The sequence below is a fragment of the Coregonus clupeaformis genome, chromosome 30, assembly GCF_020615455.1.
Source record: "Coregonus clupeaformis isolate EN_2021a chromosome 30, ASM2061545v1, whole genome shotgun sequence".
NCBI lineage: Eukaryota > Metazoa > Chordata > Actinopteri > Salmoniformes > Salmonidae > Coregonus > Coregonus clupeaformis.
The window spans coordinates 1,131,462-1,156,406 of record NC_059221.1 but is presented as its reverse complement, the minus strand read 5'-3'; the positions used below and the strand labels follow the sequence as shown (position 1 = coordinate 1,156,406).

The window sequence follows — 24,945 nt, the reverse complement described above, 5'->3', positions numbered from 1 at the left end:
AATGATGGGGGAAAGGGTAAAATCCCAAATGTCAACATGAGCTCGGTTGTGTCTTCCGGATATGCTTGGTAATCCTTGCGCTTAAATATTTTGATTCCAGACCGTTGTACTCTGCGGCTTTCTTTTGGGTAAGAGAGATGTGTACTGGGAGGTTGAGAACATGCATCTGCCTGAGAACTCATACTGTCACGTTCGTTGAAGGATGGGTCAGACCAAGGCACAGCGTGATATGCGTACATGTTTAAATTATCTGTTAAACACACGACAAAACAACAAAGGAAAGTCAGTGGTGCGTGTTCCCAGTCCGGCACGGCCCGTGCCTGCTCCTCGCGCCAAGCCAGTGGCGCGTGTTCCCAGTCCGGCACGGCCCATTCCAGGACAGAAACACGCACCTAAAATGGAGTTAGCAGGTACAGTCGGTCCGTCCGGATCTTTGGAGGAACGTATCCAACAGCAGGCGAGCAGGATCCAGGCTCTCGGCAGTGCAATGGAGCGCGTGGTGAGTACATTGGAGCGATGGGAGAGAGGTGGCATTTCTACACCTCCTCCAACCACACAACTCACCCGACCTCCAGCGACGGTGTCCTGCAGGGAGCACTTTAGCGTGTCGGTGCCCAGTCTGGGGCCGGCAACCAGCCCAACTACAGGGCTGGAATTTTCCTCTGCGTCCGGTGCCCAGGCTGGGCACGGCGTTAAGTCCTGCTCCAGAGATGGGGATGGATACGGGTCCGGAAGTTTGCTCTACTCCAGAGCCAGAGCAGTCCGCACCACCGGGGTCCAGTTCAGCTCCGGTCAGCTGCTCCACTCCGGAGCCAGAGCAGTCCGCTCTACCGGCGCCTAGTCCGGCTTCGGTCAGCTGCTCCAGTCCTGTGCCAGAGCAGTCCGCTCCACCGGTGCCCAGTCCAGCTCCGGTCAGCTGCTCCACTCCAGGGCCAGAGCAGTCCGCTCCACCGGTGCCAAGTCCAGCTCCGGTCAGCGGCTCCACTCCGGAGCCAGAGCAGTCCACTCCACCAGTGCCAAGTACAGCTCCGGTCAGCGGCTCCACTCCGGAGCCAAAGCAGTCCGCTCCACCGGTGCCCAGTCCAGCTCCGGTCAGCAGCACCACTCTGGAGCTAGAGCAGTCCGCTCCACCGGTGTCAAGTTCAGCTCCGGTCAGCTGCTCCACTCCGGAGCCAGAGCAGTCCGCTCTACCGGCGCCTAGTCCGGCTTCGGTCAGCTGCTCCAGTCCTGTGCCAGAGCAGTCCGCTCCACCGGTGCCCAGTCCAGCTCCGGTCAGCTGCTCCACTCCAGGGCCAGAGCAGTCCGCTCCACCGGTGCCAAGTCCAGCTCCGGTCAGCGGCTCCACTCCGGAGCCAGAGCAGTCCACTCCACCAGTGCCAAGTACAGCTCCGGTCAGCGGCTCCACTCCGGAGCCAAAGCAGTCCGCTCCACCGGTGCCCAGTCCAGCTCCGGTCAGCAGCACCACTCTGGAGCTAGAGCAGTCCGCTCCACCGGTGTCAAGTTCAGCTCCGGTCAGCGGCTCCACTCCGGAGCCAGGGCAGTCCGCTCCACCGGGGTCCAGTTCAGCTCCGGTCAGCTGCTCCACTCCGGAGCCAGAGCAGTCCGCTCCACCGGTGCCCAGTCCAGCTCCGGGGCCTCCCACACCAGGGTCCAGACAGGGCTTGGTGTATCGAGGGAGGAAGGGGAAGCATCGCGCCGAGGTCCAGACCAGACCAGCGATGCAACGGGGCGGCAGAGAGGGAGAGGTCGTCATGCCCGGAGCCGGAGCCGCCTCCGAGGCTAATGCCCACCCAGACCCTCCCCTGTTATGTTAGGTTTTGTGTTCCTGATAGGCTTGTGGTGTTAGCCCTTAGGACCTTCACGGTTACGTTGCTTTTGTTGTTTTGTCAAGTGTTTATTCGTTCTAATAAACATGTACGCATACAACGCTGCACCTTGGTCTGACCCGTCTCTCAACGACATGACAGTATGAACAAAAAAAAGTATGAAAATGTATGCACTCACTAACTGTAAGTCGCTCTGGATAAGAGCGTCTGCTATATGACTAAAATGTAAAATGATTAGTCGCTCACTCTATTCACTAAAGAACCTCAGTGTTGTCCGATCTCAGGGGCCCGTCCGTCCACCTCCTGTCAGGTGTTTTGTCACGCAATCACTCCCCCCCAAAAAAGTATTGCTTCTAGGCACGCTGCAACAGCAGTGTTGAAACTGGGAAAACCCTTTCGTCCTCCATCTGTTCCTGGGCCTAGGTAATGACAGTGCACAGAATACAGCCTTCGGATGACAATAAGGCTCGATACATATCTCTCTCGCTCTCTCTCTCATACCTCATCTTTCAGTTCTCTCTCTCCCTCTTTTTTTTTTCTCTCTCTCACACTGGATGTGTTGTATGTTGACATAATACCAAGTCAAAAGGAGCTGGGATGCTTTGTGGATGAGTAATGAGATTGGAGGTGGCGGCGACTATTACATAACTATTAGAGAGTTGTTTCAAAGTGCAAGTCCTCAGCAGTTCATTTGCCTGCCCATATAAAACTCCTTGGCAGCGGCGCGCACAGAGAGCTTGTTTAGAGTGTTAACAAGCCGGGTGGCTGGCTTAATCAAAGCAACTCAATGTGTCGGTGTTGGCACGGGCAGGCTGAAAAAAGGGTGTGCGATTCCATGGCTCACTGGTGTACTATTCCATGCCTTTATTGAGTAGGGCCATTTTATGAATTGGGCCCGGTCCAAACCCATTGGTTCCGTTGAGGTAGAGGTGCCTGGACTTGACACAGGTAGGGGTTTTGGGGAACTAGAGTCTAGACTAAGTTTGCGTCCCAAATTGCACCCTGTTCCCTATATAATGCACATAGGGCTCTGGTCAAAAGAAGTGCAATATATAGGAAATAGGATGCCCTTTGGGACGCATCATTTGCTTCACTTACAACACGCTCTGTGTTCGAGTCCCTTGTCTTTACTGAGGAAATGGTCAATTTGAATTATTCTTATTCTTACTGAATGGTGGGAGTGATAGAGAGGGAAAGAGAGACTTAGAAACAGACATGTGGATGACAGATGTCAACTTCACCGATTGATACTTTACTTTTTATTTGTGTTTTATTTATTTACTGTCTGTGACTTCACTTTGCTTCTGTATAAAGCTCTACACTCTCCATTTCCCAGTTGATAACCGAAATGTGCTTTTCGTGTCTGTGTCTGTGCCGTTGTCTCTCTCTGTGTGTGTGTGTGTGTGTGTGTGTGTGTGTGTGTGTGTGTGTGTGTGTGTGTGTGTGTGTGTGTGTGTGTGTGTGTGTGTGTGTGTGTGTGTACCAGTGGAGGCTGCGGAGGGGAGAACGGCTCATAATAATGTCCGGAACGGCGCAAATGGAATGGCATCAAACACCAAGAAACCAATGTGCTTGATGTTTTTGATACCATTCCACTGATTCCGCTCCAGTCATTACCATGAGCCCGTTCTCCCCAATTAAGGTGCCACCAACCTCCTGTGGTGTGTACCTACGTGTGTGTTATTCCAGTGCATCGACAAGGCCAGAGATCTACTGGATGCGGAGCTGACAGCCATGGCTGGAGAGAGTTACAGCAAAGCTTACGAGGTAAGAACAAAATTCTCCCCTAATGTTTCACAAGAACATTTGCAGATGTAACTAGTTGACGAAGGCTTGATGGTCGATACGCGTCCATGTGACCACTGATAATAAATCATTCGATATCATTAATATTTTATTTGTGAGTGCTGGCCGACTTTTCATACAAATTAAATATAACCAGGTACCATGCATTTAAAAAAGCTTGTCATTGTCTACAATGGACATTTGAAGAAGCTAGCATCACGATGTTAAGCTAACGATCAGCATACTCTAGGACTTTGATCTATTTACTAATTGGAGCCTAGGAAGCGAGACGTGTTAGCCTGGTCCTAGATCTGTTTGTGTTGTCTAGTCACCTAGCCAATTCGTTGGCCATTGGAGCTGGAAAGACAGCACAAACAGATCAGAAACCAGGCTAGAGATGTGTAGCTGTTCACTCTACATCTATCTGAATTCCTTTATCCCTCTACTGTCTACTGCATTCTATAACAAAACCTTTCAGATTCCTCTGGGCTGGAGCAACATCATACGAGTTTATCCTATACAGATGTTCTCTGATGAAACATCAGCGTCGAGGCAGACACTGATAACAATGTTTATGAAAGAAAGAGAACTTTGCTTGGCTCACCTCGCTATCAGTCAGTCTCAACAAGAGAGAATTCAAATTGAGTGTGCTTTATAGAAATGGTCAACGGAGAGAGATGCAGAAAGCCTCCACATACAGATGAAAGAGCTTATTTAGTTAGTTAGCCCTACCTAATGGGACTATGCATTGATGTGGCTTTTCCAATGCCACACTGGTGTTACACCGGGGTATACACCCAGATTCCTAACCACATGCAAGTGGTTAGTTAAGAAAGAGAACGCACCCCATCTAGATCCTGTAATACACTCTTCAACCCTCGCAGGCAGCTAGGAAGAGCAGCTAGGAGAGTTAAACAAAGTTAACCATTGAGGGCCTGCTTTTGACATGTTTATGCATTTTAATGAGCCATTTGCAGTTTAACTGTACCGGCCATGTGTACTTAGACTTACATGGCTTTATCTTTGAGACAAGCATATGCCACTGACACAATCAACCAGGTAAAATGTATGTGTAATGTTGTCCTCTTTCATATGAAGTGCTAGCAGATGAGGCTGTATAGGGATTGGGTGTTGTGCAGGCCTTGGTGTCATGTCAGATGCTGTTGGAGCTGGAGGAGGTCATCCAGTACAAGCTGGTGCCAGAGAAGAGGGACATCATCCGTTCTGGACCGTTCTTCATACCCACGGGAAACTGCTGAGCGTGCATTACAGTTCTTGACACAAACCGGTGCGCCTGGCACCTACTACCATACCCCGTTCAAAGGCACATCTTTTGTCTTGCCCATTCACAATCCATGTCAATTGTCTCAAGGAGGCTTTAAAATCCTTCTTTAACTTGTCTCCTCCCCTTCATTTACACTGATTGAAGTGGATTTAGCAGGTGACATCAATAAGGGATCATAGCTTTCACCTGGATTCACCTGGTCAGCCTATGTCATGGAAAGAGCAGGTGTTCTTAATGTTTTGTACACTCAGTGAATATGCATGTACACACACACACACACACACACACACACACACACACACACACACACACACACACACACACACACACACACTAGCAAACAAACACACATACACAAACGTGAGAGTTGGTGCTTAAGGGAGCACGTGGAAAAGGCTAAAGCAGGTGACTGGATTGGATGATACACACTCACACCCCCTAAGCATAAATGTTAGGGATGACAGTCCATAGGAGACCACTTCAGTCTGAATAATGTTTCCTGTTCACTTGATGTTCCCTGTCCACACAGCTCTCTGGTCTTAGCCATTGTGGAGAGGTTGGAGTCTGTTTGATTGAGTGTGTGGACAGGTGTCTTTTATACAGGTAACGAGTTGAAACAGGTGCAGTTAATATAGGTAATGAGTGGAGAACAGGAGGGCTTCTTAAAGAAAAACTAACAGGTCTGTGAGAGCCGGAATTCTTACTGGTTGGTAGGTGATCAAATACTTATGTCATGCAATAAAATGCAAATTAATTATTTAAAAATCATACAATGTGATTTTCTGGATTTTTGTTTTAGATTCCGTCTCTCACAGTTGAAGTGTACCTATGATAAAAATTACAGACCTCTACATGCTTTGTAAGTAGGAAAACCTGCAAAATCGGCAGTGTATGAAATACTTGTTCTCCCCACTGTACATAGGCGTACAGAGGCCCATTATCAGCAACCATCAGTCCTCTGTTCCAATGGCATGTTGTGTTTGCTAATCCAAGTTTATCATTTTAAAAGGCTAATTAATCTTTAGAAAACCCTTTTGCAATTATGTTAGCACAGCTGAAAACTGTTGTGCTGATTAAAGAAGCAATAAAACTGGCCTTCTTGAGACTAGTTGACTATCTGGAGCATCAGCAATTGTGGGTTCAATTACAGGCTCAAAATGGCCAGAAACAAAGACCTTTCTTCTGAAACTCATCAGTCTATTCTTGTTCTGAGAAATGAAGGCTATTCCATGCGAGAAATTGCCAAGAAACTGAAGATCTCGTACAACGCTGTGTACTACTCCCTTCACAGAACAGGCAAACTGGCTCTAACCAGAATAGAAAGAGGAGTGGGAGGCCCCGGTGCACAACTGAGCAAGAGGACAAATACATTAGAGTGTCTAGTTTGAGAAACAGACGCCTCACAGGTCCTCAACTGGCAGCTTCATTAAATAGTACCCGTCTCAACGTCAACAGTGAAGAGGCGACTCCGGGATGCTGACCTTCTAGGCAGAGTTGCAAAGAAAAAGCCATATCTCAGACTGACCAATAAAAAGAAAATATTAAGATGGGCAGTCTGAGATATGGCTTTTTCTTTGCAACCCTAGTTATTAATTACACTTTGGATGGTCTATCAATACATCCAGTCACTACAAAGATACAGGCGTCATTCCTAACTCAGTTGCCGGAGAGGAAGGAAACCACTCAGGGATTTCACCATGAGGCCAACAGTTAGAGTTTAATAGCTGTGATAGTAGAAAACTGAGGATGGATCAACAACATTGTAATTACCCCAAAATACTAATCTAAATGACAGAGTGAAAAGAAGGAAGCATGTACAGAATAAAATTATTCCAAAACATGCATCTTGTTTGCAACAAGGCACTAAAGTAAAACTGCAAGAAATGTGGCAAAGAAATTAACTGAATACAAAGCATTATGTTTGGGACAAATCCAACACAACACATCATTGAGTACCACTCTTCTTATTTTCAAGCATGGTGGTGGCTGCATCATGTTATGGGTATGCTTGTCATCTGCAAGCACTAGGGATGTATTTGTATAAAAATAAACAGAACAGAGCTAAGCACAGGCAAATTCCTAGAGGAAAACTTGGTTCAGTCTGCTTTCCAACAGACACTGGGAGACAAATTCACATTTCAGCAGGACAATAACCTAAAACACAAAGCCAAGTTGCTTACCAAAACGACATTGAATGTTCATGAGTGGCCATGTTACAGTTTTGACTTAAATCTCCTTGAGAATCTATGGCAAGACTTGAAAATAGGTGTCTAGCAATTAGTACTGAGCGATTAATAATAATAATATGCCATTTAGCAGACACTTTAATCCAAAGCGACTTACAGTCATGCGTGCATACATTTTTTTTGTGTATGGGTGGTCCCGGGGATCGAACCCACTACCCTGGCGTTACAAGTGCCGTGCTCTACCAGCTGAGCTACAGAGGACCACAATTAACCAAAATGTTGGTTCAATTATTTGAATTCCATTTCGTACATTTTTTTGCTATGAGTTCAATGCGACATTTTTGTAGAGATAAATCGAATCAAGCCCGAACTGTGCAATGTCGTAGGGAGTTAATATATATGTTTTACTTTTATTAATTGTTTTATTCTGTGTTGTTACAGCATTCAAACCACACAATGCATAGTGCATTTAATGTCAAAACAAATAATCGAAACCAAAATCGAAAACCTAAATATTCTTTAAAATAATCGAACCGAAGCCGAACCAACCTCGAAAAGCACTAATCACTCAGCACTACTCCTACAATGATCAACAACCAACTTGACATAGCTTGAAGAAATAAATGTGCAAATATTGTACAATCATTTACATTTTAGTCATTTAGCAGACACTCTTATCCAGAGCGACTTACAGTTAGTGCATACATTATTTAAAAAAATGTCATACCCCCCGTGGGAATCGAACCCACAACCCTGGCGTTGCAAATGCCATGCTCTACCAACTGAGCTAATCCAGGTGTGCAAAGCTCTTAGAGACTTACCCAGAAAGACTCAAAGCTGTAATCGCTGCCAAAGGTGATTCTAAAATGTATTGACTCAGGGGTGGGAATTTTTATGTAAATTTGACATTTCTGTATTTAATTTTCAATCAATTTTAAAAAATGTCTAAGAATATGTTTTCACTTTGTCATTATGGGGTATTGTGTGTAGATGGGCCAGAAAAAAACCCTGTTTAATCCATTTTGAATTCAGGCTGTAATACAACAAAATGTGGAATAAATCAAGGGGTATGAATACTTTCTGAAGACACTGTAAAAAGGGCTTCATAAAATACATTACATTTTAGTCATTTAGCAGACGCTCTTATCCAGAGTGCATACATTTTCATACTGGACCCCCGTGGGAATCAAACCCACTACCATGGCGTTGCAAGCGCCATGCTTTACCAACTGAGCTACACAGGGCCTGTGAGGCTAAAGGCTTCCATGTGACAACCTGTTTGGATAATGTGCTATTTAATTTTTTGCCAATATCTGCTGCTGCACATGTTTTGTATTTTGTGGAATTGCATTAGTGCGACATTACATTTACATTTACATCATTTAGCAGACGCTCTTATCCAGAGCGACTTACAAATTGGTGCATTCAACTTATGATAGCCAGTGGGACAACCACTTTATTTTATTTATTTTATTTTATGGGGGGGTGGGGGAGGGGGGGGGTGCCAGAGCAGCAAATAGCTTTGACTGGGCTGAGCGGGAACTGTGCTTCCGTAGAGGTAGGGGAGCTAGCAGGCCAGAGGTGGATGAACGTAGTGCCCTCATTTGGGTGTAGGGTCTGATCAGAGGCTGAAGGTAAGGAGGTGCCGTTCCCCTCACAGCTCCGTAGGCAAGCACCATGGTCTTGTAGTAGATGCGAGCCTCAACTGGAAGCCAGTGGAGTGTGCGGAGGAGCGGGGTGACATGAGAGAACTTGGGAAGGTTGAACACCAGACGGGCTGCAGCGTTCTGGATAAATTGTAGGGGTTTAATGGCACAGGCAGGGAGCCCAGCCAACAGCGAGTTGCAGTAATCCAGACGGGAGATGACAAGTGCCTGGATTAGGACCTGTGCCGCTTTCTGTGTAAGGTAGGGTCGTACTCTGCGAATGTTGTAGAGCATGAACCTGCAGGATCGGGTCACCGCTTTGATGTTAGCAGAGAACGACAGGGTGTTGTCCAGGGTCACGCCAAGGTTCTTTGCACTCTGGGAGGAGGACAAAATGGAGTTGTCAACCGTGATGGCGAGATCATGGAGCGGGCAGTCCTTCCCCGGGAGGAAGAGCAGCTCCGTCTTGCCGAGGTTCAGCTTGAGGTGGTGATCCGACATCCACACTGATATGTCTGCCAGACATGAAGAGATGCGATTCGCCACCTGGTTATCAGAAGGGGGAAAGGAGAAAATGAATTGTGTGTCATCTGCGTAGCAATGATAAGAGAGACCATGTGAGGATATGACGGAGCCAAGTGACTTGGTGTATAGAGAGAATAGGAGAGGGCCTAGAACTGAGCCCTGGGGGACACCAGTGGTGAGAGCACGTGGTGCGGAGACAGATTCTCGCCACACCACTTGGTAGGAGTGACCTGTCAGGTAGGACGCAATCCAAGAGTGAGCAGCGCCGGAGATGCCCAACTCGGAGAGGGTGGAGAGGAGGATCTGATGGTTCACAGTATCAAAGGCAGCGGATACAGTGAGGGAAAAAAGTATTTGATCCCATGCTGATTTTGTACGTTTGCCCACTAACAAAGAAATGATCAGTCTATAATTTTAATGGTAGGTTTATTTGAACAGTGAGAGACAGAATAACATCAAAAAAATCCAGAAAAACGCATGTCAAAAATGTTATAAATTGATTTGCATTTTAATGAGGGAAATAAGTATTTGACCCCCTCTCAATCAGAAAGATTTCTGGCTCCCAGGTGTCTTTTATACAGGTAACGAGCTGAGATTAGGAGCACACTCTTAAAGGGAGTGCTCCTAATCTCAGTGTGTTACCTGTATAAAAGATACCTGTCCACAGAATCAATCAATCAATCAGATTCCAAAGTCTCTACCATGGCTAAGACAAAAGAGCTCTCCAAGGATGTCAGGGACAAGATTGTAGACCTACACAAGGCTGGAATGGGCTACAAGACCATCGCCAAGCATCTTGGTGGGAAGGTGACAACAGTTGGTGCAATTATTCGCAAATGGAAGAAACACAAAATAACTGTCAATCTCCCTCGGCCTGGGGCTCCATGCAAGATCTCACCTCGTGGAGTTGCAATGATCATGAGAACGGTGAGGAATCAGCCCAGAACTACATGGGAGGATCTTGCCAATGATCTCAAGGCAGCTGGGACCATAGTCACCAAGAAAACAATTGGTAACACACTACGCCGTGAAGGACTGAAATCCTGCAGCGCCCGCAAGGTCCCCCTGCTCAAGAAAGCACATATACAGGGCAGTCTGAAGTTTGCCAATGAACATCTGAATGATTCAGAGGAGAACTGGGTGAAAGTGTTGTGGTCAGATAAGACCAAAATCGAGCTCTTTGGCATCAACTCAACTCACCGTGTTTGGAGGAGGAGGAATGCTGCCTATGACCCCAAGAACACCATCCCCACCGTCAAACATGGAGGTGGAAACATTATGCTTTGGGGGTGTTTTTTTGCTAAGGGGACAGGACAACTTCACCGCATCAAAGGGACGATGGACGGGGCCATGTACCGTCAAATCTTGGGTGAGAACGTCCTTCCCTCAGCCAGGGCATTGAAATTGGGTCGTGGATGGGTATTCCAGCATGACAATGACCCAAAACACACGGCCAAGGCAACAAAGGAGTTGCTCAAGAAGAAGCACATTAAGGTCCTGGAGTGGCCTAGCCAGTCTCCAGACCTTAATCCCATAGAAAATCTGTGGAGCGAGCTGAAGGTTCGAGTTGCCAAACGTCAGCCTCGAAACCTTAATGACTTGGAGAAGATCTGCAAAGAGGAGTGGGACAAAATCCCTCCTGAGATGTGTGCAAACCTGGTGGCCAACTACAAGAAACGTCTGACCTCTGTGATTGCCAACAAGGGTTTTGCCACCAAGTACTATGTCATGTTTTGCAGAGGGGTCAAATACTTATTTCCCTCATTAAAATGCAAATCAATTTATAACATTTTTGACATGCGTTTTTCTGGATTTTGTTGTTGTTATTCTGTCTCTCACTGTTCAAATAAACCTACCATAAAAATTATAGACGGATCATTTCTTTGTCAGTGGGCAAATGTACAAAATCAGCAGGGGATCAAATACTTTTTTCCCTCACTGTAGGTCTGGAAGGATAAGAGTAGAGGAGAGAGAGTTAGCTTTAGCAGTGCGGAGAGCCTCCGTGACACAGAGAAGAGCAGTCTCAGTTGAATGACCAGTCTTGAAACCTGACTGGTTTGGATCAAGAAGGTCATTCTGAGAGAGATAGCAGGAGAGTTGGCTAGAGACGGCACGCTCAAGAGTTTTGGAGAGAAAAGAAAGAAGGGATACTGGTCTGTAGTTGTTGACATCGGAGGGATCGAGTGTAGGTTTTTTGAGGACGGGTGCAACTCTCGCTCTCTTGAAGACGGAAAGGACATGGCCAGCGGTCAAGGATGAGTTGATGAGCGAGGTGAGGTAAGGGAGAAGGTCTCCGGAAATTGTCTGCAGAAGAGAGGAGGGGATAGGGTCAAGCGCGCAGGTTGTTGGGCGGCCGTCACAAGTCGCAAGATTTCATCTGGAGAGAGAGGGGAGAAAGAAGTCAAAGCATAGGGTAGGGCAGTGTGAGCAGGACCAGCGGTGTCATTTGACTTAATAAATGAGGATCGGATGTCGTCAACCTTCTTTTCAAAATGGTTGATGAGGTCATCCACAGAGAGGGAGGAGGGAGGGGGAGGAGGAGGAGGATTCAGCAGGGAGGAGAAGGTGGCAAAGAGCTTCCTAGGGTTAGAGGCAGAGGCTTGAAATTTAGAGTGGAATTGATTGATTGATTGATTGCTCTTTGTTTCTTTTTCTCTAGGGTTGCCAGCGGATCGTAGAGGACTGACAGAGGATCCTGATGGTTTGCTCGCTGGTCATCAACCCCCACGAGGACATGAGGACCTGGCTCAAGTACGCCAGCCTCTGTGGCAAGAGTGGACGTCTGGTGAGTTCACTAGCACAGGAACAGCTAATGGGTCAATGGCCAAATGGTTTAAAATAGGGATGCCAGTAAGGGTTATTTTTGCAACCGGTTAGCCTGCACCATTAACCAGTTATCCTTGCCAAAAAATTAGCGTATAAAATCATGACTAAATGCACTACAATGACCAGCTCACATCGTTTTATCAAGTAACGTTTTGACCAGGCCTGACAAAGACCTGGACAAAACGTTGGACTCAATAAAACAGCGGGCACATTCAATAGATATCTCTGTCATAAATGGCTATAAAACCTTACACAGTATTTGGTGATCAGGTTGTTTGGCAATCAGCTTGTATTTAACAAATGTACTTTCATTTGGATATAGACTTATAAGTTGCTGTATCAGGTTGAGTTCAAAAGACGTTATTCATCGCCACTTGACTTCGATACAACCAGAATGGAACAAATTTGCTTAAAACAATTATTTTAAGCTTTCCTGTCAATCCAAGGGAAAATATATTATCCTGGATTTGGATACTGCCAGGAAAGCCCAACAGTCTGTTGCTTTGGTGCGAAACTGAACTCTCATTGGAACGATTGCAAATGTAACGCAACTCTCGGAAATCACGCAGTTTAGAAACCGTAACTCAAACCTGTTTAATAACAGTGATACAGTTTTTCCTCCCCGACGCCACTGTTATTGTAAGTGATTTGTCAGGAAGCTGATGTGGATGTGGTGTAGAAATCAAGCGCAGGACACAGAAGCTTCGTCTAACCAGACTTTACTTGACGAAAAAAATAACAAAACGGGCCAAACAAACCCGGAGGCGAACGATTACGCAACAGTGCGTAAAACACCAAAAATACAGAATAGCGCACGAAAACAGTGCGAACGTCTTAAACAAGCAATCGGCAAAAAGACAGCACCAAAAGACAGGCGGAACAATTACACACAACACACGACTAACAAACGAGCAACTTATAGGATACATAATTAACACTAAAAGGGAACAGGTGTACAAAGAAGACAAAACCAAACAAACATCGATAACATACAACGGTGGTAGCTAGTACTCCGGGGACGACGACCGCCGAAGCCTGCCCGAGGCAAGGAGGAGGAGCAGCCTCGGCCGAAACCGTGACATGATTATAGCGGATTGCAGGCAGCCAACCTGCTTTCCACTTGCAACATAAAATAATTTCAGAACGTTCAGGTATGATGTCAGAGAGAGAGTCACAGCTGTTTTCGCTCAAGGGAGTGAACATCAAATCAAATTTTAAAAAGTGTATTGGTCGCATACACAGTTTAGCAAATGTTATAGCAGGTGCAGCGAAATGTTTATGTTACTAGCTCCTAATAATGCAGTAAAATGTCAAACAGGTACACAAATAATATTCATAATAAAAATTAAAACAGAAAGAACAACAAGAAATCAAGAAATGTCTGAATGAATCCAATTAACAACCCAAATAGCACTGTAACAGTAATCCATATGTAATCTATACGTATCTACACCTGATGAATTTACACAAGATACACTAGGAATGACATGTACAGCCATATATATATTAGTGAGCTCAAGAATACAGTATATAAATAAATATGCACTGTGTATAAACAGTGTAACTAAAATGCAATGTACAGTAGTAGACATATTAGAATGAGCTATGTTGAGAATACATTATATAATTCACAGTACAAAACCCCATAGCAAAATGAATAGAATTGCAGGAAATTAGCTTCCGGACCTGAGTACGGAATATGAATTATATATATGTATGTGAATGGTGTATATAGAAATTATGGACTGTATGTGAATAGAAAATGCATGTATAGTAGTGGTTATATAGGATGAGCCATGACTAGAATACAGTATATACAGTGAGGGAAAAAAGTATTTGATCTCCTGCTGATTTTGTACGTTTGCCCACTGACAAAGAACTGATCAGTCTATAATTTTAATGGTAGGTTTATTTGAACAGTGAGAGACAGAATAACAACAAAAAAATCCAGAAAAACGCATGTCAAAAATGTTATAAATTGATTTGCATTTTAATGAGGGAAATAAGTATTTGACCCCTCTGCAAAACATGACTTAGTACTTGGTCGCAAAACCCTTGTTGTCAATCACAGAGGTCAGACGTTTCTTGTAGTTGGCCACCAGGTTTGCACACATCTCAGGAGGGATTTTGTCCCACTCCTCTTTGCAGATCTTCTCCAAGTCATTAAGGTTTCGAGGCTGACGTTTGGCAACTCGAACCTTCAGCTCCCGCCACAGATTTTCTATGGAATTAAGGTCTGGAGACTGGCTAGGCCACTCCAGGACCTTAATGTGCTTCTTCTTGAGCAACTCCTTTGTTGCCTTGGCCATGTGTTTTGGGTCATTGTCATGCTGGAATACACATCCACGACCCATTTTCAATGCCCTGGCTGAGGGAAGGAGGTTCTCACCCAAGATTTGACGGTACATGGCCCCGTCCATCGTCCCTTTGATGCGGTGAAGTTGTCCTGTCCAACACCCCCTAAGCATAATGTTTCCACCTCCATGTTTGACGGTGGGGATGGTGTTCTTGGGTTCATAGGCAGCATTCCTCCTCCTCCAAACACGGCGAGTTGAGTTGATGCCAAAGAGCTCGATTTTGGTCTCATCTGACCACAACACTTTCACCCAGGTCTCCTCTGAATCATTCAGATGTTCATTGGCAAACTTCAGACGGTCCTGTATATGTGCTGTCTTGAGCAGGGGGACCTTGCGGGCGCTGCAGGATTTCAGTCCTTCACGGCGTAGTTTGTTACCAATTGTTTTCTTGGTGACTATGGTCCCAGCTGCCTTGAGATCATTGACAAGATCCTCCCGTGTAGTTCTGGGCTGATTCCTCACCGTTCTCATGATCATTGCAACTCCACGAGGTGAGATCTTGCATGGAGCCCCAGGCCGAGGAAGATTGACAGTCTTTTGTGTTTCTTCCATTTGCGAATAATCGCACCAACTGTTGTCACCTTCTCACCAAGCTGCTTGGCGATGGTCTTGTAGCCCATTCCAGCCTTGTGTAGGTCTACAATCTTGTCCCTGACATCCTTGGAGAGCTCTTTGGTCTTGGCCATGGTGGAGAGTTTGGAATCTGATTGATTGATTGCTTCTGTGGACAGGTGTCTTTTATACAGGTAACAAACTGAGATTAGGAGCACTCCTTTAAGAGTGTGCTCCTAATCTCAGCTCATTACCTGTATAAAAGACACCTGGGAGCCAGAAATCTTTCTGATTGAGAGGGGGTCAAATACTTATTTCCCTCATTAAAATGCAAATCAATTTATAACATTTTTTACATGCGATTTTCTGGATTTTTTTGTTGTTATTCTGTCTCTCACTGTTCAAATAAACCTACCATTAAAATTATAGACTGATCATTTCTTTGTCAGTGGGCAAACGTACAAAATCAGCAGGGGATCAAATACTTTTTTCCCTCACTGTACATATAAAGTGGGTAAAACAGTATGTAAACATTATTAAAGTGACCAGTGTTCAATGACTCTATGTATTTAGGGCAGTAGTCTCTAAGGTGCAGGGTAGAGTACCGGGTGGTAGCCGGCTAGAAGTGACTGTTTAACAGTCTGATGGCTTGGAGATAGAAGCTGTTTATCAGTCTCTCGGTCCCAGCTTTGATGCACATGTACTGTCTCCGCATTTTAGATGGTAACGGAGTGAACAGGCCGTGGCTCGGGTGGCTAGGGTCCTTGATGATCGTCTTGGCCTTCCTGTGACACCGGGTGCTGTAGATGTCCTGGAGGGCAGGCAGTGTGCCCCCGATGATGCGTTGGGCTGACCGCACCACCCTCTGGAGAGCACTGTGTTGCGGACGGTGCAATTGCCATACCAGGCGGTGATACAGCCCGACCGGATGCTCTCAATGGTGCATCTGTAGAAGTTTGTGAGGGTCTTTGGGGCCAAGCCACATTTCTTCAGCCTCCTGAGGTTGAAGAGGCATTGTTGCGCCTTCTTCACTACACTATCTGTGTGAATGGACCATTTCAGGTCGTCAGTGATGTGCACGCCAAGGAACTTGAAGCTTTTGACCCTCTCCATTGCAGCCCCATCGATGTGGACGGGGGCGTGCTCTCTCTGCTATCTCCTGTTGTCCACGATCAGCTCCTTCGTTTTGTTGACGTTGAGGCAGAGGTTATTTTCCTGGCACCACTCTGCCAAGGCACTCACCTCCTCCTTGTAGGCTGTCTCGTCATTGTTGGTAATCAGGCCCAGCACTGTTATTTCATCAGCAAACTTGATGTTTGAGTTGGAGTTGTGCGTGGCCACACAGTCATGGGTAAATAGGGAGTACAGGAGGGGGCTGAGCACGCACCCTTGTGGGCCCCCGTGTTGAGGATCAGCTTGGCGGAGGTGTACAGGACCCAGTTGCACAGGGAGGTGTTTAGTCCCAGGGTCCTTAGCTTAGTGATGAGCTTTGAGGGCACTATGGTGTTGAACACTGAGCTGTAGAATGAATTGCATTCTTACATAGGTGTTCCTTTTGTCCAGGTGTGAAATGACAGTGTGGAGTGCAATAGAGAGTGCATCATCTGTGGATCTGTTGGGGCGGTATGCAAATTGGAGTGGGTCTAGGGTTTCTGGGATAATGGTGTTGATGTGAGCCATGACCAGCCTTTCAAAGCACTTCATGGCTACAGACGTCAGTGCTACGGGTCGGTAGTCATTTAGGTAGGTTATCTTAGTGTCCTTGGGCACGGGGACTATGGTGCTTTGCTTGAAACATGTTGGTATTACAGACTCAGTCAGGGACATGTTGAAAATGTCGGTGAAGAGACTTGCCAGTTGGTCAGCACATCCTCTGAGTACACGTCCTGGTAATCCGTCTGGCCCTGCGGCCTTGTGAATGTTGACCTGCTTAAAAGTCTTACTCACATCGGCTACGGAGAGCGTGATCACATAGTCATCTGGAACAGCTGGTGCTCTCATGCATGCTTCATTGTTGCTTGCCTCGAAGCGAGCATAGAAGTGGTTTGGCTCGTCTGGTAGGCTTGTGTCACTGGGCAGCTTGCGGCTGTGCTTCCCTTTGTAGTCTGTAATAGTTTTCAAGCCCTGCCACATCCTGTCAGAGCCGGTGTAGTACAATTCAATCTTAGTCCTGTATTGACTCTTTGCCTGTTTGATGGTTCGTCGGAGGGCATAGCGGGATTTCTTATAAGCGTCCGGGTTAGAGTCTCGCTCCTTGAATGCGCCAGCTCTACCCTTTAGCTCAGTGCGGATGTTGCCTGTAATCCATGGCTTCTGTTTGGGGTATGTACATACGGTCACTGTGGGGACGACGTCATCGATGCACTTATTGATGAAGCGACTGACTGATGTGGTGTACTCCTCAATGCTATCTGAAGAATCCTGGAACATGTTCCAGTCTGTGCTAGCAAAACAGTCCTGTAGCTTAGCATCTGCATCATCTGACCACTTATTTATTAACCGAGTCACTGGTGCTTCCTACTTTAGTTTTTGTGTAGAACTGGAGGAAATTAGCTGCTAAAACTGGAGAATTTTGTTCTCCGTCCCATGCCAGAATTGTCACACCCTGACCTGTTTCACCTGTCTTTGTGATTGTCTCCACCCCCCTCCAGGTGTTGCCCATCTTCCCCATTATCCCCAGTGTATTTATACCTGTGTTCTCTGTTTATCTGTTGCCAGTTTGTTTTGTTTCGTCCAGCCTACCAGCGTTTTTCCACTTGCTCCTGTCTTTCTCAAGTTCCTGTTTTCTAGTTTTCCCGGTTTTGACCATTCTGCCTTCCCTGACCCTGAGCCTGGCTGCCGTTCTGTACCTTGTCACACCACCCTAGATTATTGACCTCTGCCTGCCCTGAGACTGCCTGCCGTTCTGTACCTTTTGGACTCTGATCTGGATTACGGACCTCTGCCTGCCCTTGACCTGTCATTTGCCTGCCCCCTGTTTTTGTAAGAAACTTTTGTTACTTTGACACTGTCTGCATCTGGGTCTTCTCCTGAAACGTGATAAAAATTAGTAGAATAACATTAAATTAGTTCTACAATTGCACATTTTTCTCTCCGCCACATTGCAAAATGAGTAGAATTGTATGAAATTAATTAAATTAGTTTTTCATAGCTGCTGTCAAGAGGGGGGCCGCTAAAATGTTTTGCCGCCTACAAAATGTCACTTAGGGCCGCGAAAAGGCTCTGACTGCATGTGTGGGTATGGATGTGGGTACACAGACCTGCGAGCCACTGCGGCTTCTCATGATGAGTTCAGATTTTTTGCGGCCCCATCAAAATTGCCCATCCCTGCTTTAGAGTATTTGCATGAAAGTCTGTCACCAATTGGATGGAAAACTAGCTAGTGAAGAATGTCACATAATTCCAACCACATTCAGAAACACACACACACCCACCCACCCTTACACTGACACACTTCATCCACCCTCACACACAAACCCTTCTAGCACATGTTCCAAAGGTTCCTGGTTATCCCAGTGTGGGACTTATTAGGGAAGTGTTGGGGCTGCTGGGGCTTGGGCTTACGTAGCCTGCTGCCTGCCACAGGGCTATAGTAGGGCCAGCTGCAGTAGCCGCTCACAAGGCAGGAATCTTAATGACACATGGACCTCGTTCCCTGCCAGAGAGGAGCCATCCATCCCCACTCTGGACTCTCTGGACTGGAACAACAGGTTCCAGTTCAGTAGGGAGAAAACGTTTTGAAACGGAGTGAACCGGTGAGGGACTACCTGAAGTTGGGTCCAATAAGAATGTAGATTTTCATTTTCAGTGGCAAAATGTTTTGCGACACCGTGCCCTATTGAACACGGCCCAGGGCTCTTTTTCTCTCATGTTCTATTGGTTTTTCAAACCAACGTTCTTTAATTGTCCAGTAGTCAAAGGCACAATCCTAGTGATATTGGCAACCCATGCTAGTTGTTGCATATTTGGATCTCCCCTCTTTCTAAATTTATAACTGATATTTTCATCTCTGTCACATGAAACCGCTGACAATGGTGTTTTCCCGCTAATTGCATTATGGAACGAACATTTGTGCATAGCATAGCCTACTGCCTTATGCTCATTGCTGCGCTTATAATTGGAGCGGCACCTCCTTACCTTCAGGCTCTGATCAAACCCTACACCCAAACGAGGGCACTACATTCATCCACCTCTGGCCTGCTAGCTCCCCTACCTCTACGGAAGGACAGTTCCCGCTCAGCCCAGTCAAAGCTATTCGCTGCTCTGGCACCCCAATGGTGGAACAAGCTCCCCCACGACGCCAGGACAGCGGAGTCACTGACCACCTTCCGGAGACACTTGAAACCCTACCTCTTTAAGGAATACCTGGAACAGTATAAAAGTAATCCTTCTTCCCTCACCCCCCATAAAAAATAAAAATTAAAAATAAAAGTGGTTGTCCCACTGGCTATCATAAGTTGAATGCACCAATTTGTAAGTCGCTCTGGATAAGAGCGTCTGCTAAATGATGTAAATGTAAATCTAGCCTAGGCCTACTGGTTGAATGAATTTGGGATTTATGATCCTACAAATCTCCCAGAGTCTGTTTGGGATAGGCTATTTCTTTCTCGCACAGAACGACAAGCTGACCAATAGAATAAGTAAACTTTTCTACTAATCGGGGATAGTAGATTGACATAGGCTAGTGATGTTGCTGTTCGTTACTCCTTTCATGTTTGGGGAAGCTAATTTTCACCATAGAATTGTACATTTTTATAAAGCATTCCATGCATTCACACATGTGCAGGCTTATGTAAGATAGCCTACTCTTCCTAATGTGATAATTAGATTGGATAGTCATCATTTTGGCTAATAATATAACTCAATCACTGTTTGCAAAAAAGACTGTTCAATGCAGCCCGTAGTGGCTTAGAGTAGGCCTAGGTTATGGGCTATGTCAGAGCCCACATTTCTTCTCCCTTCTTTGCACAGGAAAATGTTGGCCTTTCGCAAAATGTTGCAATTCTACTACACTTTATATGACTGGAGACATTAGCAAAATCTTTTTTAATACAACAAAAATTACAGGGTAGCCTACTCTGCTGACACTGACAAACAGATCAATAATAATTACATTGTCTGATCCATATATAAGGCCCACGAAAAGGGGAGACACACATACAATATGACCAGTATATTTATTTGATTATTTTTGGCATTAATACGTGTCACATATCAGTTTACAAACAATGTGAAAAAATACATATCATTGAGTTAATAAAGCCGCATACAAACACGGTCTCTTATTTGCTTTCTTGAGTAAGGCAGCGGAGTGCTTTTTGTGGTGGTGGGCAGCCAGCAGACAAAACCGGAGCGTAGGGGTTGATAATGTTCTCAAGTTGCGCCGTGATTGGCTCAGTGTTCGGTCACTCATGGGGACACTACGTCACCGCAAAACCTACGGGGAGAGCTCGAAAATTCAAGCCCCTTGGGTGCTGCCATAGATTTACATTAGAAGTGCCCATCCAAGAAGGCTCAAGGACATTAGCCACAGATAAAATGACGTCAAATCACGTTATATCTACGTAGCTTTGATCTGATCATGTCAGCATCATACTTTCAAAATCTTAGCTAGCAAGCTAGACAAGCAGTCATCATCATGAATCATGTTGACAATCTACTGGAAAATCCTTCTCAATTCTTGTCATATGAATAGAAATTATAGATAAAACGTATCGGTGCTCATCGGCCATTGGACATAAACATTACACAACAAGTTGGAAATCGCAAATTCAACAATGAGTGGTTTGGAAGGAATCAGTGGCTAAAGGCAAGCTATTCAGTGGAGTGGGTGTGTGGTCCAAGTCTGGGTTTAAGGGTCTCTTTTCCAAGCTTAAAAGGATAAACATTCACATGCCATGGGCCAGAAAAGGTTGAAAACATTGGCCATGCTATCAATCCAGCATGACTTCTGCCACGTTCAAAACAACTGGAAACTCGGAACTGGGAAATCTCAGACTTCAGTGAGTTCAAGACAACTGGGAACTCTGGGGAAAAAATGAGCTCCGACTGGGGAAAATACGTTTTGAACGGTCATCCAACTCGGAATTCCAAGTCGGGAACTCAGGCCTATTTCTAGAGCTCCAACCTGACGACCACTGACGTCATGATTCGACCTTGTTTTTTTCAGAGTTCCCAGTTGTCTTGAAAGCACCATAAATCCAGAGAATGCCAGACTTTGATGACAAAATTTGCCCATGAAGGACCACCGGGCCACATTCCTGTTCAAGTGAGCACAGCACAACAAGGTGAGTCCAAAAATGTATTGTATGCTGCTGCATAAATGATGTAAATGCCAGGGAGATGTGTATATTGTAGCCAAGAAAGTAATACTAAATGTATGTTGTGTAGTAAGCTGTTAGTAGCCCATGTGCCTCACCCTAATAATTTGGTCCCTATCCCCCTCATAACTTAGCCTACTGTTCTGACTTGGTGGTGAACATGTAGCCTATAGCCTGTTTTAGAGAAATGTAATCATTGAATATTGTAAGAGCTTTCATTGTCTGCTTATTATGCCCCCATTATTTATCCTATGGTTCTGACTTGGTGTACCGAGAGAATACTGTAAGAACGGCCATAATGTCTGAATTATGTCGCTGTTCATTTCAAAAGTGCTGAACAAATAGTTATATTGACTACGTCCGTTTTAGTTCGCCCATTAATGTCTCAATCGAAGTTACCGACTGCCTCTTATCCGCTCATCGTTCCCTTATGCCATAGTTTGTACATCTCAATTGTTAGTAGAAACCACATTTGTTTTAGCAAGTCACCCATATCAGCTATGTTTTTTTTAAAGGCAGTAAATGAGGCTGAACGAACTGTTTCGTTGCCAGACAAGGCTCCACTGATAGCCAGGTGTAGCAGTGTAGTCCCCTGTAGCTCAGTTGGTAGAGCATGGTGCTTGCAATGCCAGGGTTGTGGGTTCGTTTCCCACGGGGGGCCAGTATGAAAATGTATGCACTCACTAACTGTAAGTCGCTCTGGATAAGAGCGTCTGCTAAATGACAAAATGTAAAATGGTAAGGATTCACTCCATGGTGCTGAAAAGAAAGCTCTGCTGTTGGGACAGCTTTATGTAAACCCTAACAGTTTGTGGGCACCGTTTGTCACCGTTATAGTGCAATTAATGTATTGTGTAGTGGCTTTGCTGGCATGCATCAAAAACAAAAAATGTGAGTTTGCCCCACCAGGATTTACATGCTAAAATATCCACTGAATATGACGTCCATCTAACTTGGAGGAGAAAATTATTGTCAAAAAATATAAAATAAGTGGCACTGACCCAATGATAAAGACAGTGAATATGCACACAAACCGGGATATGGCTGATGTTCTCCACTCAATAAAGTTGAGAATTTTGATAACTAAAAGACAGTTTGAAGTCTTTTCATTTTATTCTCTTTACAGCAATAGCCATTTGTTTTCCAAACTGTTTTTCTGCGATTGTATTTTTTAATATTGCGATATGCGACTGTCTGCTTTTCATTGACAGTTGCAACTCAACAATAATCTATTTGGTATTTGCAGCGCGCTCTGCCCAAATTGCAGGCCCTTCCGACTGTAGGCTATGCGATTTAAAACAATCCATTAGGCTATATAATTTGGGCAATTTAATTCAATTTACTTTAGGCAAATCTTAGCTTCCCCTAGCCTTACGGACGCGCCGCCTATGTATTATAGCATCTTCAAATCGGAATTCGGTAAGGATGCACGCCGTTGCATCCGAGTTGCATGTTCTGTTACGATGAATTAACATAAATGAATGTGATTTCTGTCATTCTGAGAACCGTGGATGGACACCCTAATCAGGTTACACAACCAATGCATATGGGTCCGGTAAACTTCTTAAATGTCTGATAAATTAAAATGCTGCCGGTCAAATGTCCGGCGCCACATTTTCCTAACAGAAACCCTGGTGCGTGTGTTAGGGTTGGGCAGTGTCCACATTTTCATACCTTCATACCGTTCCCGTACCATACTGCATAAGGGCGCTATTTCTTTCCAAATGTAAAACATAGGAGGGTTTCGCGCACAAAACAGATTTAGGAAGCAGGGATCTCGATCCAAGAGGGGATTGATTGTCTCTGCTTTAACCAAGAAGCTTGATCTTGCAAGCTAGACACTTATCTAGCAAGTTAGCAAACCAAATGCAAAGCTGGAGATAATTTATTTGGCATAGTTATAAGTAGTGGTGTAGCACACACGTTGTATATACGGTATCCTGCCCAAGCCTAGCATGTGTGTGTCTGTGCGTGTGTGTATGCGAGCGAGAGGTTTTACTCAGTAAAATGTGTTATTTCATCTTGGCCTCCAAACAACTCAAAACAAGCACAAGCAAGTGTCACAAAATAGTCTGGTGCTTTACGGACTTAATTTGTTGGCACGTTGGTCAGGAAACCAGCCCACTTACAGTAAAACGTACAATAAAATCTTAGAGGCACACACACACACACACACACACACACACAGACAAGCCTTCTTACAGTAAAACATACAGTAAATTGACTCATATTAGAGGCACGCACACAAGTACACACACACACATACAGTCGCTAGTGAGTCTACACACCCCTTGCAAAGTCTTCACATTTTGCTGCCTTAAAATTATATCTAAAAAGGATTACATTAAAAAAAAAATCCTAGCGATCTACACAACCTACTCCACATTTTCAACATGAAAGAACAATTATAGAAAATGTTCCAAATTTCTAACAAATACTAAATGAGGATGCATTGATTGCGTATGTCTTCACACCCCAGAGTTAATACTTGGTGGAAGCACCTTTGGCAGCCATTACAGCTGTGAATCATTTTTAATAAGATGCTACCAACAATACCCAACCCTTAGGGCAACATACAGTTGAAGTCGGTAGTTTACATATACTTAGGTTGGAGTCATTAAAACTCCTTTTTCAACCACTCCACACATTTCTTGTTAACAAACTATAGTTTTGGCAAGTCGGTTAGGACATCTACTTTGTGCATGACACAAGTCATTTTTCCAACAATTGTTTACAGACAGATTATTTCACTTATAATTCACTGTATCACAATTCCAGTGGGTCAGAAGTTTACATACACTAAGTTGACTGTGCCTTTAAACAGCTTCGAAAATTTCAGAAAATGATGTCATGGCTTTAGAAGCTTCTGATAGGCTAATTGACATCATTTGAGTCAATTGGAGGTGTACCTGTGGATGTATTTCAAGGCCTACCTTCAAACTCAGTGCCTCTTTGCTTGACATCATGGGAAAATCAAAAGAAATCAGCCAAGACCTCAGAAAAAGAATTGTAGACCTCCAAAAGTCTGGTTCATCCTTGGGAGCAATTTCCAAATGCCTGAAGGTACCACGTTCATCTGTACAAACAATAGTACGCAAGTATAAACACCATGGGACCACGCAGCCGTCACACTGCTTAGGAAGGAGACGCGTTCTGTCTCCTAGAGATGAATGTACTTTGGTGCGAAAAGTGCAAATCAATCCCAGAACAACAGCAAAGGACCTTGTGAAGATGCTGGAGGAAACAGGTACAAGTGTATCTATATCCACAGTAAAACGAGGCCTATATTGACATAACCTGAAAGGCTGCTCAGCAAGGAAGAAGCCACTGCTCCAAAACCGCCATAAAAAAGCCAGACTACGGTTTGCAACTGCACATTGGGACAAAGATCGTAGTTTTTGGAGAAATGTCCTCTGGGCTGATGAAACAAAAAAAGAACTGTTTGGACATAATGACCATCGTTATGTTTGCAGGAAAAAGGGGAAGGCTTGCAAGCCGAAGAACACCATCCCAACCGTAAAGCACGGGGGTGGCAGCATCATGCTGTGGGGGTGCTTTGCTGCAGGAGGGGCTGGTGCACTTCACAAAATAGATGGCATCATGAGGAAGGAAAATTATGTGGATATATTGAAGCAAC

General features: G+C 45.0%; 1 pseudogene; it reads left to right on the top strand.

Moving 5' to 3' along the window:
- LOC121546515 overlaps positions 1–24,945 on the top strand; it is a 108,225-nt pseudogene that overhangs the window by 53,238 nt on the left and 30,042 nt on the right.